A 16158-nucleotide genomic window follows, 5' to 3' on the forward strand; every position below is an offset into this window, starting at 1 on the left:
CACACCGCACTTGCATAACGTGGAGGATGCATTACTCTGCAACCTGCAATGGTGCTTTTTGATTGTATAGCTAACGTTCACAAGAAGTTCATCATGAACAATTGTCAACGATAACGAAAGTGTCTTTGCACACAAGTACCATTTCCGATATTGCTATAACCTTTGTTTGCACTCCACCTGCGGTTTCAATTTGAATGAATGAAAACAAAACAATATTATGCAACAACTGAGTAAAAATTTCTTGCCGTCACCTTTCATTCATTAACGATGATAGGCTGCTTCCACAAGGGACCAAATATGGTATCGTGGAAGGCACTTTTTCTGAGAGATAAAGAGAACATTATGATTTTCTCTTTCAGTTCCATCGTCATCATCAGCCTGACTGCGGCCACTGCAGGGCAAAGGCCTCTCCCATATCTCTCCAATTAACCCTGTCCTTTACGAGCTGCGGCCACCGTATCCCCGCAGACTTCTTAATCTGATCCACCCACCTAACTTTCTGCCGCCCCTTGCTACGCTTGCTTTCTCTCCGAATTTCCAATGGCGGCCTGTCCAGAGCCTGAGTTTTGCACCCTCCGCTGCGTCACAGGTGTCTTGCCTAACGCTAATTAGCGCAATGTTCAGGCTGCGCTAATTTGTCTTCGCAAAGGATTATGAAATGACTGAGTCCGCACAAAAAGCCGAACCACACGTCAGATGACGTGTGTTCCAGTGAATGCGATCACCTCGGGTTTGCAGAAAATTCTTGGCGGTGATGCGGGGAAAAATTATAGAGACGAGCGGCCTCGCTTCGCTGTATTTACTGCGTATTAATTAGTAAGCCCTTTCCGCTTGTACTATTCAGCAGGCCGAAGCCTTAATTGATGCAGTTAAAGATAAGGCAGCAGTAAACATACTGTAGCGCTAATTTGGTCAGAGTTGTGCAGAGTTGTGCATTCTCTTATAGCACCATTATAGTTCATGCGCGCCTTATACGCTACGGGGTCGATACCCTGAGAGCCAGAGTCCGGCAGAGGTGTTCGCTGAACAAACTTTTTACACTGGTCCCCCGGCTTAGAACACAGCGAAAGTAAAAGGCAGCAGTGTTTAGGACTCTAAAAGAATGCTATATAAGAGGTCTTCGCCGGAGGTCTTCGCACCTAGCATTCTGTGTCATACAATAAACCGGAAACATTTCGAAATACGCTGTCCGTTGTAGGTTTTCTGAACTCGGATTAATCCGAAAAGACTTCTTTTGCGGAGATTTCGGACTAGAAATACCAGCGCTTGTCCTCTTCATTCTGGCTGAATTTCGTCGCAAACACATCATTGCTTGGCATGCTGCGGCGAGCGTAGACAGTGTACGAAATAACAGGGCAAAAATTCATGAGGCTTCCTAGTACATCCCTTCACCTCAAGGTTGCTCGCTCTTACGCCCATCTCATGCTTTTCATCTATCTAGGCGTTCCGTGTACAGCCTTGATCAAAAGTCTTCAGGACACGTGGTTCGTTTTTGAGCTATAGAGCGGAGCACGTATGGTACTTGGCAAAGCCCTTCAAAGGTGACTACGAAAGTCCTCACAGTACATTGATTTATTGCTTAAGGGTTGCCATAAATGCTACTTCGCACGACTGAGAAGCAAATCAGCTTGCCTGTGGTTTGGCAAAGAGAGTATGCATCTTGAGAGACTGTTCCGTTGGGGGACATCGCTCCAGTCGGCATTTACGTACTCGCAGGCGTTGGGAATTAAATGGCGAGAGGGGACTTTCGCCTAAGGGCTGGTGAAAAGCAGTAGGTCTCTAACACTACGCTGACGTGGTACAAATGACGCCGTTGCGCACAAATAAATTTTTGCAAGTTAACTCCAGCACATTGACAATTAAGTTATCCTGATATCAGAAGGAAAAGTTAAGCCAAACCATACGTAAAGACTGAACTGCCTTGAACAGCGGAGATTTATCAGCCGTTATTGCGATTGAAATGTAGCAGTGTTTCACCGTTTTGATCTGGAGTTCTGATATCCTCTTAAAGGAATACCGTCCTGGCGAATGCGTGGACTGGCTCGTTGTTTCGCATTGATGTGAATCTGGTGGCTATTGTATCCTGCTGGAACTTATGAAAGGTATTCCGATATTTCTTGTCCTGTACATCAAGAAGCATGCCGCAGTAATTTGCAACGTTTGTGTCCACGTGAACCCCAGTAAAGACCTGAATATTAATACTCTGCACATTACAACGACATGTAATGCTTTTCCCGCCAGTTAGTGCATGACTTTCGTAAATGCGCTGCATTTTCTAAAAGTCAGAACATTGTTCTAAGAACTTTCGAACAACTCCGAACCTTGTGCATCAAAAATTAAGAACCCTTGATCCATAGAAAAAAATTTAGGGGTAGTCAATTGGATTGGTGCTGGGGATATGCGATAGCACGCCTCTCTTACTCGACAATCCATTACAGTTCTGTTTCGTTTTCGACATGCACATCCTCGAATAATACACCATTAAAGAACACGCCCACCACCCCACCTATCCCTACCCAGAGCAGACGCCCCTCATAGTGCCTCCCCCCCCCCCTCCCTCGGCAACCACCTATACCCCACCCCATTATCTCCTCACGGGAAGCTGCTCTGTCCAGCTCCTTCGTGAGCGATCAGCAACGGCTGATTGTGCGTGGCCGCAGAATAGCAGAAGCTATCGGATTCCAGTTCTGAGGACCGCGTCCAAGAGAACCAGTACTGCAGTCACCATTCCTAAAAATAAATGCTTTTCCGCGCAAGCACACCTTCATGCGCTGTGCATTGAACTCGCGCTGTGCATTGCACATCGTAGTCTTCATCAACTTCCATCTGCGGCGTGAACAGACCAGATCAGCTCAACCTCGATCAGAGCTTAGTCTGAGTCTAATATCCTCGCCAGACGTGCCGACGACTTAGCAAAGCGAAACCATGAGCCAATCAGGCTAAACATATGCTTTCGAATGTCTACTCGGTTTGAGTACGTTATACCCCTACCATTTTTTTCAGCACCATCAAAAAGGGCCAACATGTCTGATGACTTTCTTCATTTTTCATATATGTACACAAGCCAAGGTTATCACATACATTGACATTTACAAGAACGTATGACATGTGCAGGCGTTCTAGAAGTTATCCGCAAGACCGAGCATTTACATTACAAGCTCCGTGGTGCTTTCACACTACAGCGTGGGCAACAGTGGAGCAGTGACCGGACACGCGGAGTGCTCTTGTCTTCACTACTTCCTGTTTTCACGTCACACTTGACGTCACGACTAAATCAAATGAAAACGAAACGAAAAATTAAAAAAATACGGTCCCTGATTGGTTTCGAACCACCGCGACCGCTCGCATCGTGGTTGTTTGAAGCGCCTTGTCTCGAAAGCTCGCCGCCACATTTGCTTTGAGCGCGGCCGAGAAAGGCAAGCATCCTCGAGGACTGCCGCGTTCACTTGCTGCTACCGCCGCTGCCCAGTGTTTCTATTTTATGCGAAGCATACTAGCCGCACAACCGAGCTCTTCCTTGCTGCGCCGCGCGCGGCCGCGTAGCTACCACTTGACCTACATCGGCGCACCACGTGATATTGTAACGTAACGTTACAAAGAAGTCTCCTGCGCCGAGGAACACCGGCAGCCAGTCAGGTCAGCACGAGACGGAGCAGAGTCACTTCGTCTTTCTCCAATGGCCCGTTGCGTTCTTCCTCATCTTCTAAGGAAGGCATGTGTCATTGCCCCCCTCGTTTGCAGCATCGCCTCGATGCGGCCGACTAGGAGCATACTGGTGAGCTACGGGCTGACAGATAGTGGGCTTGGTTGGTACAGGAGGAGCACAACACAAAACGGGGTACTATCCGTCTCCAGATCGGTCAGCAGGGCGGCCGTGGTACGGTTTCATTCGGACGACGTGTACAACGTCAGTGAGCTTGCGTCGTCTGCGGCTTGAGGGGTCTCGGGTGGCAGATTCTACTTCGTAAGTAACGTCACTGATGCGGCGGAGGACACGGTATGGTCCGAAGTACCGGCGCAGTAATTTTTCAGACAGTCCGCGATGGCGAACGGGTGTCCAAATCCATACATAGTCTCCAGGCTCGTAGGAAACGAAGCGCCGTCCCTGGTTGTAGCGATCAGCGTCTAGTTGCTGTTGTAGGTATATGCGCTGCCGTGCCAGCTGCCGCGCTTCTTCTGCACGCTGAGCAAAACTAGCGACGTCCATATCAAGTTCACTTTCGCAGTCGGGGTATACGGGCAACATCGTATCCAGGGGAGTGGTCACTCGGCGGCCGAAGACAAGCTCGAAGGGAGTAATCCGCGTCGTCTCTTGAAGTGCCGTATTGTATGCGAACGTGGCGTATGGGAGAATTTGATCCCAGGTCTTATGCTCTATATCCACGTACATGGACAGCATGTCGGCCAGAGTTCTGTTTAGCCGTTCCACCAGGCCGTTAGTCTGCGGGTGGTACGCCGTGGCCTGTCTATGGCTAGTGTGTGTAAGATTCAGCACTTCCTTAGTCAGGCGGGCCGTAAAAGCTGCCCCACGGTCGGTAATAATAATAGCCGGGGCGCCATGGCGCAATACGACGTCGTGAACAAAGAATGCGGCGACTTCGGTGGCAGTTCCATTTGTGAGCGACGCGGTCTCAGAATACCGGGTCAGGTAATCCGTCGCGACAACAATCCAACGCTTTCCATTAGTTGACTTTGGAAAAGGGCCAAGAAGATCCATTCCCACTTGTTGGAAAGGAGTTTTCGGTGGAGCAATAGGTTGAAGAAATCCGGCTGGTTTCATGGGGGGAGATTTTCGACGTTGACAGTCACGGCAGGTTTTAACATAGGATCGTACTGAAGGTAATAATTTCGGCCAATAATACTTCGCCCGAATTCTGGCAAACGTGCGACTAACTCCCAAGTGGCCGGCGGATGGTTCGTCGTGACAAGCGCTCAAGATGTCAGGCCGTAGGTCCATAGGTACTACGAGCAGGAATGTCTCTTGTGATCTTTCAAAATTGCGCTTGTAGAGAACCCCACTTCGTAACGTGTATGACTGCAAGCCACGACGAAAAACAGGCGGTACCCGACCACCGCGGCCTTCTAGATACTCGATGAGCGGCGCCAGCTCCTGGTCCTTGCGTTGAAGGTCAGCCATATGAGATTGAGTAATGGCCCCAATGAAGGGAAAATCGTCGGCGTTTTCCACTGCAGCGGAGTCTAAGGGCGCGCGTGATAAGCAATCTGCGTCTTGGTGTTTAAGTCCCGACTTATAAACCACGGTAACATCATACTCTTGAAGACGAAGGCTCCATCGAGCCAAGCGTCCAGACGGGTCTTTGAGGCTGGCCAGCCAGCACAGCGAATGATGGTCGCTGACAATACGGAAGGGTCGTCCATACAGGTATGGTCGAAACTTGCTTATGGCCCAGATTACCGCAAGACACTCCTTCTCGGTCGTTGAATAGTTCGCCTCCGATCGGGATAGTGTTCGACTCGCGTAAGCTATAACTCGTTCTACGCCATCTTGCCACTGGATAAGTACAGCCCCAAGGCCAACGTTGCTGGCATCAGTGTGGACGTCAGTTGCTGCGTTTTCATCGAAATGGGCGAGTATGGGGGGCCTGTGGAGGCGGCTTCGGAGCTCCTGGAAAGCTTGTTCTTGATCGCCTCCCCACAGGAACGGTATGTCTTCTCTGGTTAGTGCTGTCAATGGTTCAGCTATCTTGGAGAAATCTTGGACGAAGCGTCGGTAGTAAGAGCAAAGGCCCAGAAATCGCCGAAGTGTCTTTTTATCGCTGGGACGTGGAAAACTTGACACTGCGGTAGTCTTGTCCGGATCAGGGAGAACGCCCTGTGCACTGACAACATGGCCGAGAAAGCGAAGTTCTTTGAAAGCGAAATGGCATTTCTCCGGCTTGATCGTTAATTGTGCGCCTTTGAGTGCTTGAAGCACAATGCGCAACCGGTCCAGGTGTTGCTCGAAAGTAGGCGAGAAAACGACGACATCATCTAAGTACACTAAGCACGACTGCCACTTCAGACCTGATAAAACCGTGTCCATCATACGTTGGAACGTGGCCGGCGCAGAGCAAAGACCAAACGGAAGCACCTTAAACTCGTATAGGCCGTCGGGCGTCACAAATGCAGTCTTCTCTCGGTCTCTCTGATCCACCTCGATTTGCCAGTATCCGCTTTTGAGGTCTAATGAGGAGAAGTACCTGGCATCGCGTAGACGGTCGAGGGCATCATCAATCCTGGGGAGCGGATAGACGTCCTTTTTGGTCACGTTGTTTAGTTTCCGGTAATCGACACAGAATCTCAGGGTGCCATCTTTCTTCTTGACGAGGACTACTGGCGACGCCCATGGGCTCGTCGAAGGCTGGATTACGTCGTCCGCAAGCATCTCATTCACTTGCGTTTGAATGGCTTCACGTTCCTTAGGAGAAACCCGGTACGGGCGTTGGCATACCGGTAACGTGGCCTCATCGGTTATGATGCGGTGCTTGGCGACAGGAGTACGACCGACCTTGGAGCCAGTGGCGAAGCAGTCTGCGAAATCAGTCAGAAGAGCCGAAAGAAGATTCTTTTGATCGGGCGTCAAGTCCGGGCTAATTTTAACGGTTTGAAGGAGACGGCAAGATGTAGCCTCCTCTTGAGGGTTGGCCCCGGCGGTGCATAAACGAGGCGAGGCAGTAACGTCGTGAAGGAAGGCAACAGCCGTTTCCTTGGCGAGGTGCCGCATCTCCTTAGCAAAATTCGTCAGGAGGACAGTAGCACAACCGTTACGGAGTTGAACGAGTCCTCGAGCAACGGCTATCTCCTTCTCGAGAAGTAGCGGGAGGTGCCCATCCGCGATGCCCTCGTAGTCGTGAAACAAGTCATGACGCACAAGAACAAGCACACTAGACCGTGCTGGCACCCTCACATCACCCGGGTTTCGGCACCAGTGTCTAGTAACGCCGTTACATCGGCTCCAATATGACGTCACAACAGCTGTGAAAGCTGGGGCTCGACTCGTGCGCTCGCTTGCGGACGCGCAGCCTCCACCGGCGGCCCAACTCCCGCTCTTTCCGCTAGGGGCGCTGACGTCGCAGCAGTTGTGAAAGCTGGGGCTCAACTCGTGCGCTCGCTTGCGGACGCGCAGCCTCCGCCAGCGGTATGCTTTGCATCCTAGGCTTAACCATAAGCTAAGCCAGGGCACTTTTTTCACGGGAGCAAGGAACGCCTCGTTCTCAGTGAATAGCGAAAATAAAATAATAAAAAGAAATGCTTGTTGATGTACATTCAGTTCCCGAGTCAAGCAACCCGGGATTTTTTGACCGCGTCACGACACGGCAGTACTATACACTAAACTGCGCCTTGTACGGCTGTATTCTCTGTGTGCACACCTTTCAGAGCATACGTTTTAAAGCGAAAAACTTCACTACGCGGGTCAAAGCCGAGCTTCGCGTGAGCCGAACTGGTAAGTTCTGCGCATGCGCGAAACCGAGTGACGTCACGCGCCGCGCAGGTGGTCGCTCCTCGTCGTTGCCGCAGCCGCCGCCGCCGCCTGACCTTTCGGCGCAGCCGCGCGCTACTGCGCATGTGCGCCGCCTTCTCACCGCCGCTACAGCTGCGCGCTTCGCCTCCTCGCCCACCGTCTGTCCTTTCGTTGCAGCCGCGCGTTGCCCGCGTCGCAGCCGGCAACCCTCCTCTCCGCATTCCTGCGGGCAGTTTTAAAGGGATGCTGAAAGGTTTTCCAAAAAAATTGAGTGAAGAGATGCACTTTACAGTTTTCAACCCTCGGAATTCGAATTTCTCATCGAAACTAGGCAGAGGAAAGCGTAAACCTATTTTATTTTGGCGAAAAGTGCAGCAGCAGCCTCGGGCCAGCTCGCGAGCATCGTTGCCGCCTGTGATTGGTTGGGCGCCTCGTGACGTGAACACTGGCGTTGGCTCGGTGAGCCCTGCTCGGCCGCCGCCGATGTAATACATGAAGCGCGTCGCGCGGTGGTTCGAGCTGTTGGTTTGATGCTTATATCACAATGGAACACATCGAAGATTACCAGGAGGATCTTGGCGTCATCCCCTGCATGTAAGAACCAATCACAAAGAGCAAACCGCTCCAAGGAAGCAACGATGCTGGCGCAAGTGGTGCTTTTGGCTTGAACGAAAGCGAAGTGTCAGCATCTCCACGTGTTGGAAATGTCCTTTCGTAAGCATACTTTTCTAGCCAAACTTCATTCAGAGATACAATAAATTAATTTTGAAGCGTGCAAATGTTGTATAGCACTGCTCCACGAAATTTTCCTAATGCAATGTAAGCGGGATGCGATCGTCGGCACTGTTGTCTTGCCGCTTGTCGGTGCCGCCGCAAATCTGCTTGTAATCCACACAGACCACTGACATGCGCAAGAAGTTATCAGGCTCTTTTTGCACGCAAATTTTATGCTGGCATCGCTTCACGGTCGCTGCGTGCCGGCTCGGTTCATAACACACGCGTAAAACAGAAGTTCGCGGCGCTTTGCGGCAGAACTCGTCGAGGTGACAAACGTGCGCCTTCCGTTCTGCGTGCCAAGATGGTTTCTGGCAGTAAATTAAAATCCTTGTTTAGGCGAGTTGCTTCATACTGCAAGCCCTTGTAGGAATATCTCCATCCGTTTGCGGCCGCCTTTATCGTGCTGTTCTCAGATCAAGCGACAAGTGATTTTTTTCACTAACTCGATGGCCTCGGGCTGCAACCGAGCAGGCCGAATCGCAAGGCTGGCGTAGCACACGTGGCGCACAATTATATATTATTATTAATGTATGAAGCCATGCTGCACTCGGCAATTTTTTACGACTACATGTGTTATTATAAATGTATTCCTGGCAGAACACTTTACTGGTATTGGCTGCATTAGAACTTGAACAGACTTGTCAGCACTTTTACAAAAGTTCAGTGCAGGGTCCTCAGCAGCATCTGCCAGTGGCATTCGACTTGTTGCACAGTCCTGATTTGTATTGCTGTTTGGTGTGCATTCTTGACTGTCTGGTGTGCAGCCTCCAGGTGTGATGTCATTTTCCATGCACTCTTGATTTGCACTATCGTCTGGTGTGCAGTCTTGATCTTGCAGCAGTCCGGCAAGAACCTGAAAGGCATAAGCCATATGATGTTATTGTTGCAAACAGAACAAAAGTGTGCTCCAGTATGAGTAAAATCTTCTGGTTTATTTCATAAACCATTTTGTTGATTGGCGAGCTCCGTGCAAAGTGAGGTCATTTATTATATATCAGGTGTTTGTTTAGATGGTCCAAAATTTTTTTTAAAAAATGGGTAACTAACCATGTATTAATTTTATCCCTGGGGCTATATTGGGGGATATGGAAGACACCAGTAATAGGCAGAAGGCTTCCATTAGCTCACTAAACTGCATATCTTAATTAAATTTTTATTTTCATATTATGTTGTATTTGCGGATTTGGAGCACCTCCTGCAAATACTATAGCCAAGCAATAAATATCTCTTCAAAAACTTACACCCTGGTAGGCAACTTCACGCGCTAACACAGCGCCCGCGGGCGCGTGTACGCTTTGGGGCCGGACTGCAAGCGCCATGACTGCGCACATTGGGCGCTGACGAGGCTGCTATCAGCCAGGCCCCAGGCGAAACCAAATTGAAAACCGCCGCGCGCCCGTATACCAGAAACATCTGCAAAGAGTTTTGTCGGCGCTCCGAGCACGAAGAAAAATGTGCCGCGTATTACTCCCTATGTTCTCGCCACTGAGGGCTACGCATGAATCCTAGAATATGTGAGCTCCAACATAATTGAGTAAAGAGGCTGCATATAACGTCTTTTCACGTGCTCGCTTACCAAACGAAGTTCTCTGCTCATGCGCGGTGCGCAGTCTCCAGTTGTGAGGCGCACTTCGCGTCGCTCCAGCTCTTGCAGTATTAGTAGCAGTTTTAAGATTTTTATTCAGCCAAAAAATTTAGGGCCGAGCTATGATATGAGTAATGCTGTACGAGATGCATGATGCATGCCTGCAAGCATAAAAGCTAAGCACTTATTTTGTACGCTGCAGTTTGCTGCCGTCCTGACGTTCTCATTCCAGCGCCGTTCATCTCACTACTACCGAAAGTCTTGCACCCACGAAATAACGCGCCATACACTACACAGAACACCGGTTCGCGCAGTCAAATTCTCATAGAGTTAATACACAAATTCTTACCTCGAGCTTCCTCCTTTTCGCGAAAGCTGGCCTCGATGGCGGTGACGAGCTCCTGTGCGCGAAGACAGACTGTATTGCCCCGGATTTCAGTCGAGCTGACTTTGTTGACAGGCCCAATGAACGCATTATCGACAGGCTGGTTATATAGTCTTCATCACGAAAGTGGTCAGAGCATAGCACTGTAGTCTTTGAGGGCTTGAAATCCCTTCGCTTCACAGCAGCGACCCACCTCGCGAAAAGCTTCTTATTTTGCCGGAAATAATGAAAGACCACATCGTCGCGGCCGCTGGTGTTAGTGCAGCCGAAGGCTGCGCAGAACGCCGGCATGCTGGTTCACCGCTTCATTCGATGGTGCACACGTTTCTGTACGTCACCACAAACATAAAAACGCACAAATAAAGAAACACACGGCAGCTAGAAGCAGCTTATGATGGCACGCACGCAGAAACAAGCACGGTCGCGGAGGCTACGTGGCGACGGAACACCAACGTTTACGTCACCACCCCACGGTTTCCGGTTTCGGCTCGCATCGTCAGTGTCATCAGCAGCGCTCGGCGGACAGCGGGAGGCGGAGCTACCGGGCAATTTTAAACGGCGATTACGTTGCTCCTAAGTGATTAATCTGCAAAAAAATTTCACCCGCATGATTTTTAAGGTTGTCACACACATACGTGAGCATCTTAATGAATTCGAAAATCTCTTCAGCTTCCCTTTAACCGCGCCGATTTCCGTCTCCTCCTCCGCACAGGCAGTGTGTGGACGGCCGTCAAATCAGCATAACTGAAGCTTTTCGCTTGTATATCCAGGCTTAACCAGAGCTAAGCCACTGCCTAATTTTTTTATGCGATGGCATAGTAGCTTCGTTGGAACGAAATCCCGGGGACCGTCGTCGTCATACCTGAAATCTCCCAGCCGTCCTCCTCACACTCCCATCGCCTCTCTCCTCCTCTGCACTTATAGGGCAGAGGAGGGAGTCTCCGGATTAAGAACGACTCAGCTCATTTGAAACTAAGACAGACGCAGCAAAAATTAATAAATGAAGCCATCAAAATCAGAATAGAATCAGAATTGGAATAGAAGCAGATTTGTAATATAATCAACAGCGGACTCGTAGACTGGAATGCTATAGCATTTCCTATGCATCAAACCAATTTACCAGTCCCAAATTTCTGTATGTGTGTATTTTTCTTGGTCGTTTCCTTTTCTTCTTTTGGAGTGCAACCGTGCGTGATATTAGTCGCCGCAATGCAGCCTTTCCCTTTCTGTATTTTTTCCTGAAATGAGTTTGTGCTTTACAGACGCAATTCTTAGTGCGTTGCAAAAAAAATTCTATATACAGCTGTACCGTTGCCTGCAGCGTTACGTTCACCTGTAGGGTTCGAAGACCTCGTCAGCCTTTACGTGTTTGCCTCGGCTATCGAGACAGGATGATCTTCATGATGGCATATGTGTATGTATAGCTTGTCTGACGCCGTCGGAAATTGAATGAACGAATTTTCAGTGACAAGATAGGACCCTCTCCCTACGGCGCTGCTCGAGAGCACTTTTACTCCCGGGGTTCCGGGTGAGAAGGAATGTTTGCACCATTTCGCCGCTCCGCTCGGTTGAGTCCGCAGCTGCAGCAGCTGTCCAGCTCCAGCTCTCGCGCTCCGCTGTTGGGAAGCTGCGTGGCATCGGCGCCGCAGACGGCTGCGGGGTCTTTGTTCATTTGGGCCGAAGGTCCGAAACGCTGCGACTCCAAGCACAACAGGTTGGTGAGTCGTGAATTCAATGCGGCAGTCTCTACACACTTTGCTGTTGCCGTTTGAAGTGCATGATCTACCCTGTCAGGTTGCCATGAGCAACATCCTTGCACAAAAATTCCTAAAATTGCAAAAATGCGACATACTGGCATAGAAATATTGACGGCAATGGTCCATTCTTCCGATAAGTAGGAAAATCTTTCTTTTATAGTGTTTCCATCGCTCGAATCGAACCCCGCCGCGGTGGCTCAGTGGTTACGGCGTTCGGCTGCTGACCCGAAAGACGCGGGTTCGGTCCCAGCCGCGGCGGCTGAATTTCTTGAACGCGAAATTCTAGAGGCCCGTGTACTGTGCGATGTCAGTGTACATCATTAAAGTACCCCAGGTGGTCGAAATTTCCGGAGCCCTTCACTACGGCGTCCCTCATAGCCTGATTTGCTTTGGGACGTTAAACCCCAATAAACCAATAAACCAAACAAACCTCGAATCGAGCAGTTAAGACTTCGAAAGAAAAACAACGGGGAACGATTTTCACGATAGTAAAAACGTTAATAGCAAAAATTGTAAGCCTGCCGACGGAAGATCTGCGGGTATATTGATTGTTATAGCGAGGTCTTACAAAAGGGGAAAAAAATTGCGCTATAAACTCTTTCCTGTTCAAAAATGTTAAAGTCCAAAATTGTTGGGCATGTAAGGAAATGTTGTCCTACCTGGACATCGCTGGCGTTCCAACTAGCGAGTGCCCTATTTTGGCTGGTAACTTCTTTGGCAGAGAAACGAGGGCTGGACAGTTTTAACGTCATAACGTAAAGGGCCCCGTTGAGAGGAAAAGCCGGCATCCTCATCGCCGGCGATGTGAGAGAAAATCCCCACAGAAGCAACCAAGTTTTCAGTTGGATCACATAGATCACGTAACGGTCTTTCAGCAGTGAGATAATGTCTGTTGGAGTGGTATCTGGAACTGCAAAAATAATTTTCTAGCCACTCGATTGGAACCCGTGGCATTCATAACGACGTCGAGACTGTTACGGATTTCACAATCACCATGGATGGATGTGGATGGCGGAGTGCTAGCCTCCCCGACCCGCATGTAAAAAAGCATTGGTACCACAGCAGTTCACTTGTGAAAACATCAGGTGAGAGAGATACGCGTGTTTAATTTATTTGCCTTTTATAGGTTAAAGTGCTCCACTTTTTCAATGAGATTGAACTCTTTGCCGATAAAACGCAGTAATCAAAAGACGCAGGCCAACCTCAATTTGCTCCCGGTGTGCCTCTGCATAAAATTAAATGGAGCACAAGGGCGCGGACTTGCACATTTGTGTGTGTGAGCGAGCGCGTGTGTCCTTGCAATATTTTCATTTTGCCTGAGCAAGTCTGCGCAACCTGACAGAAGCTGAGGCTTCAGTGGTGCGGCATAGGTGTTACAGCAAACGCTCTCTAAGCACCGCGCGATCGTGTCTGGGGATCTTCAGATGATAATCGCGGTCTCGAGGAAAACGTGCCTAGAGAATTCAGTATGCGTTGCGAAGCTGCTCTCATTTCATGTCTGAGTTATGTAAGTACTGGCGTGTCAGGTGATAGTGGTCCACACTCGTGCCTAGGGATCTTATAAGGCGCGCTTTGGTATCATACCTAGCAATTCTGAAGAAAAGCATTTTTCTGCGGGAAACCTTTAATTCACGCAATTATTTCGTATAATGTAAGTGCTCACTATAACAATCCATATGTCCGCAGAACACCCGACGGCAGTCTTACATTTTTTTTTTGTTCTATTAACGTTCTTGCTTTCCTCAAACGTGTTCCCCATTGGTTTTTCATGGCAGTCTTAACTATGCGATGCAATCGATTGAAGCACTTTAAAAAAACAAGATCTTGCTACCTATCAGAAGAATGGACCATTACCTTCAATATCTCCATAACAGTATCTTACAATTTTCCGATTTTCAAAATTTTTGCCCGAGAAGGTGGCACTTGACATGGAGGTTCGATTTTTTGCTTTAAACCGAGAAGAAAAAACAACAAAAGTACGCCGAACTCACTTTTAGAAACTCGGTTTTAGCCGAAAAAGGGCAGTATCCTCGACATGCACGCCACAGCTAGATAGCGATTGACTCGCAGGTGCTCACAGACACAGGAGAAAACTAACCAACTATAGAACTTACCAGCGTGGTGAGACGATGGTACCTTTAGATTAGGTAGCTGAATTGTGCGTTTTGAGGCATTGCTCAGCTACCGTGCACGCCACCGCTAACCTGGACACTCCACGCCCTCGCTGTCTGATAGAGAAGTGTTTTCTACCGTCATCTCATGGTGGTTAAATAGGCTTCTCCACAGCATCTTAGGACGCTGACGTGAAATTATGCACAAGCGTGAAGAAAAATTGACATGCTCCGGCCACCGCGACGGTTCGGAGACAGTCCCATTTTCCATTGCTGCCTTCAACGAGCAGACCATGTGCCGCCTCACTCTCTTGCCCAGCCCAGCGCAATTGCCCAATGATAACAAGACAACCGAGATTTTAGAAGAGAACTTCCACTTAAGCTTTTGTCTGAGGGCTCCATCATTTTACTTCTGCTATTTTTTTACATAGCGGATCACGTATTTCTTTCCGCATGCGCAGCTCTAAGCACTAGCTTATTTATGTTAATTACTGGCAAAACGGCTGTTCGTGCCGAATAAAAAAAAAACAAGATAAACAAGTGACTTTTGACCGCACAGGAGTTCCATATTGTCGTCGAATCATCCGGTAACTCATCCGCGGAAAATAATGTTCAGCAAGCAAAACCGAATATTGCGTTCTGAAATAAAAACACCCAGAAAAGGTACGCGGAATTTTCCGGAAAGAATACAAACCGAAATATCCACCCCCTTGGTATTGAACGGCGAATTCTCAATTTTTTTATTTGCGTTATTAGTCCCTGTGGCATAAGTGGCATTTCCCACAGCCTTTAGGGTTTTATGTAAGTTTCTGAAGCACACAAAATGTGCCACGACCAAAACGACAACTCATGCGTGAAATGATCTTGTTTCGAGTCCTAGCAAATCGTAAATAAGCCGCCAAGGTTGTTCATTAGTTAATGATGCTGTAGATACTGGAGGGTGTTTGGGAAGCATCGGTCTGATTCGACGCCTTTCTGCAAACACTCTCCAGCGTCGTAGACAAGGAGAAGTACATATGCGTTGGCAGGAAGTAGCGTAGCCATTAGCACGCTCGGCTGCGGTACGGAAAGATGGTGGTTCGAATCCCGTCGTGCAGAAATATCTTTTTTTTTTCTGGTCTGACTAGAAAAACCGTGACACCTCTGCTGACAACCTTCTGTCGACAACGATGAGGCAATAAAGGCTTTCGCCTTAATAAGGGCATTTGCGTGTGATGGTCCAGCGAAGCTACATTAGTTACATTCCAGCCGAAAAACAAAAACTGGAGGAGACAATTACGCTCCGCTTTAAGGGTATGACGAGGAAGATGTCTGACGCGTATACGCGTTAATGGGTTAATTCCCGTATAAGCGGAATCGGTGATTCCATATTTTACCTTCATAGATCATTGGGAGTTGTCATACCACTCCCGGCGAGTGTTGCAGCGATCAAGCGACGCGCCACCGCTCTTTCGTGGCAGGTGCTGCCAGGCGTGGAGCTTGTAAGCTGGTAAGTTGGTTGCTCTTCCCCAGGAACCTCTCGCGACCAATTATTAGTTTAACTGTCACCTGCCACGGTGGTCAGTTTGCTCATAACTCGATGGGCAAGTTGTGATGACGTCACAAGGTTATATGACCAAGGTGTACCACTTTGGTTGCTTCTCGAGGGATTTAGCGTGAATTTTTAGCTCGCGGCCAACGAAGATGACGCCGGCTTTTCTGCGACACGAGGACTCTGAAAGCTGCATCGTTAAAATAAAAGCGCAATGCTTGCACCGGCAAAAGGCTCAACGAGCTCCACCAAACCTAATGTATGACGTAACTAAGTCTGCAGTGAAACGCCGCGATCACCCAAAGAGATCCGCAGTGATCCCCCCCCCTCCCCCTAAAAAAGAATTATTCGCCACTTGCAGCTCTGATTTTTTTTTTTTTTCAGCAAGAAATTTGCCTCCCTGATTCAAAGGTCACGGTGCACTCGCGCTTTCGTTACACGACCTCTATAGCTGAAATTCAACGAGGGAGGAAAAAGGGAAAGTATTACACTTGCTTGCGCTGTCCTAATATCAATTGTACAGTGTAGGACGGAAGTAGATGTAGTGCGC

The sequence above is a fragment of the Amblyomma mixtum genome, chromosome 2 (assembly GCF_055824585.1).
Source record: "Amblyomma mixtum isolate Tamu chromosome 2, ASM5582458v1, whole genome shotgun sequence".
NCBI classification, from domain to species: Eukaryota; Metazoa; Arthropoda; class Arachnida; order Ixodida; family Ixodidae; genus Amblyomma; species Amblyomma mixtum.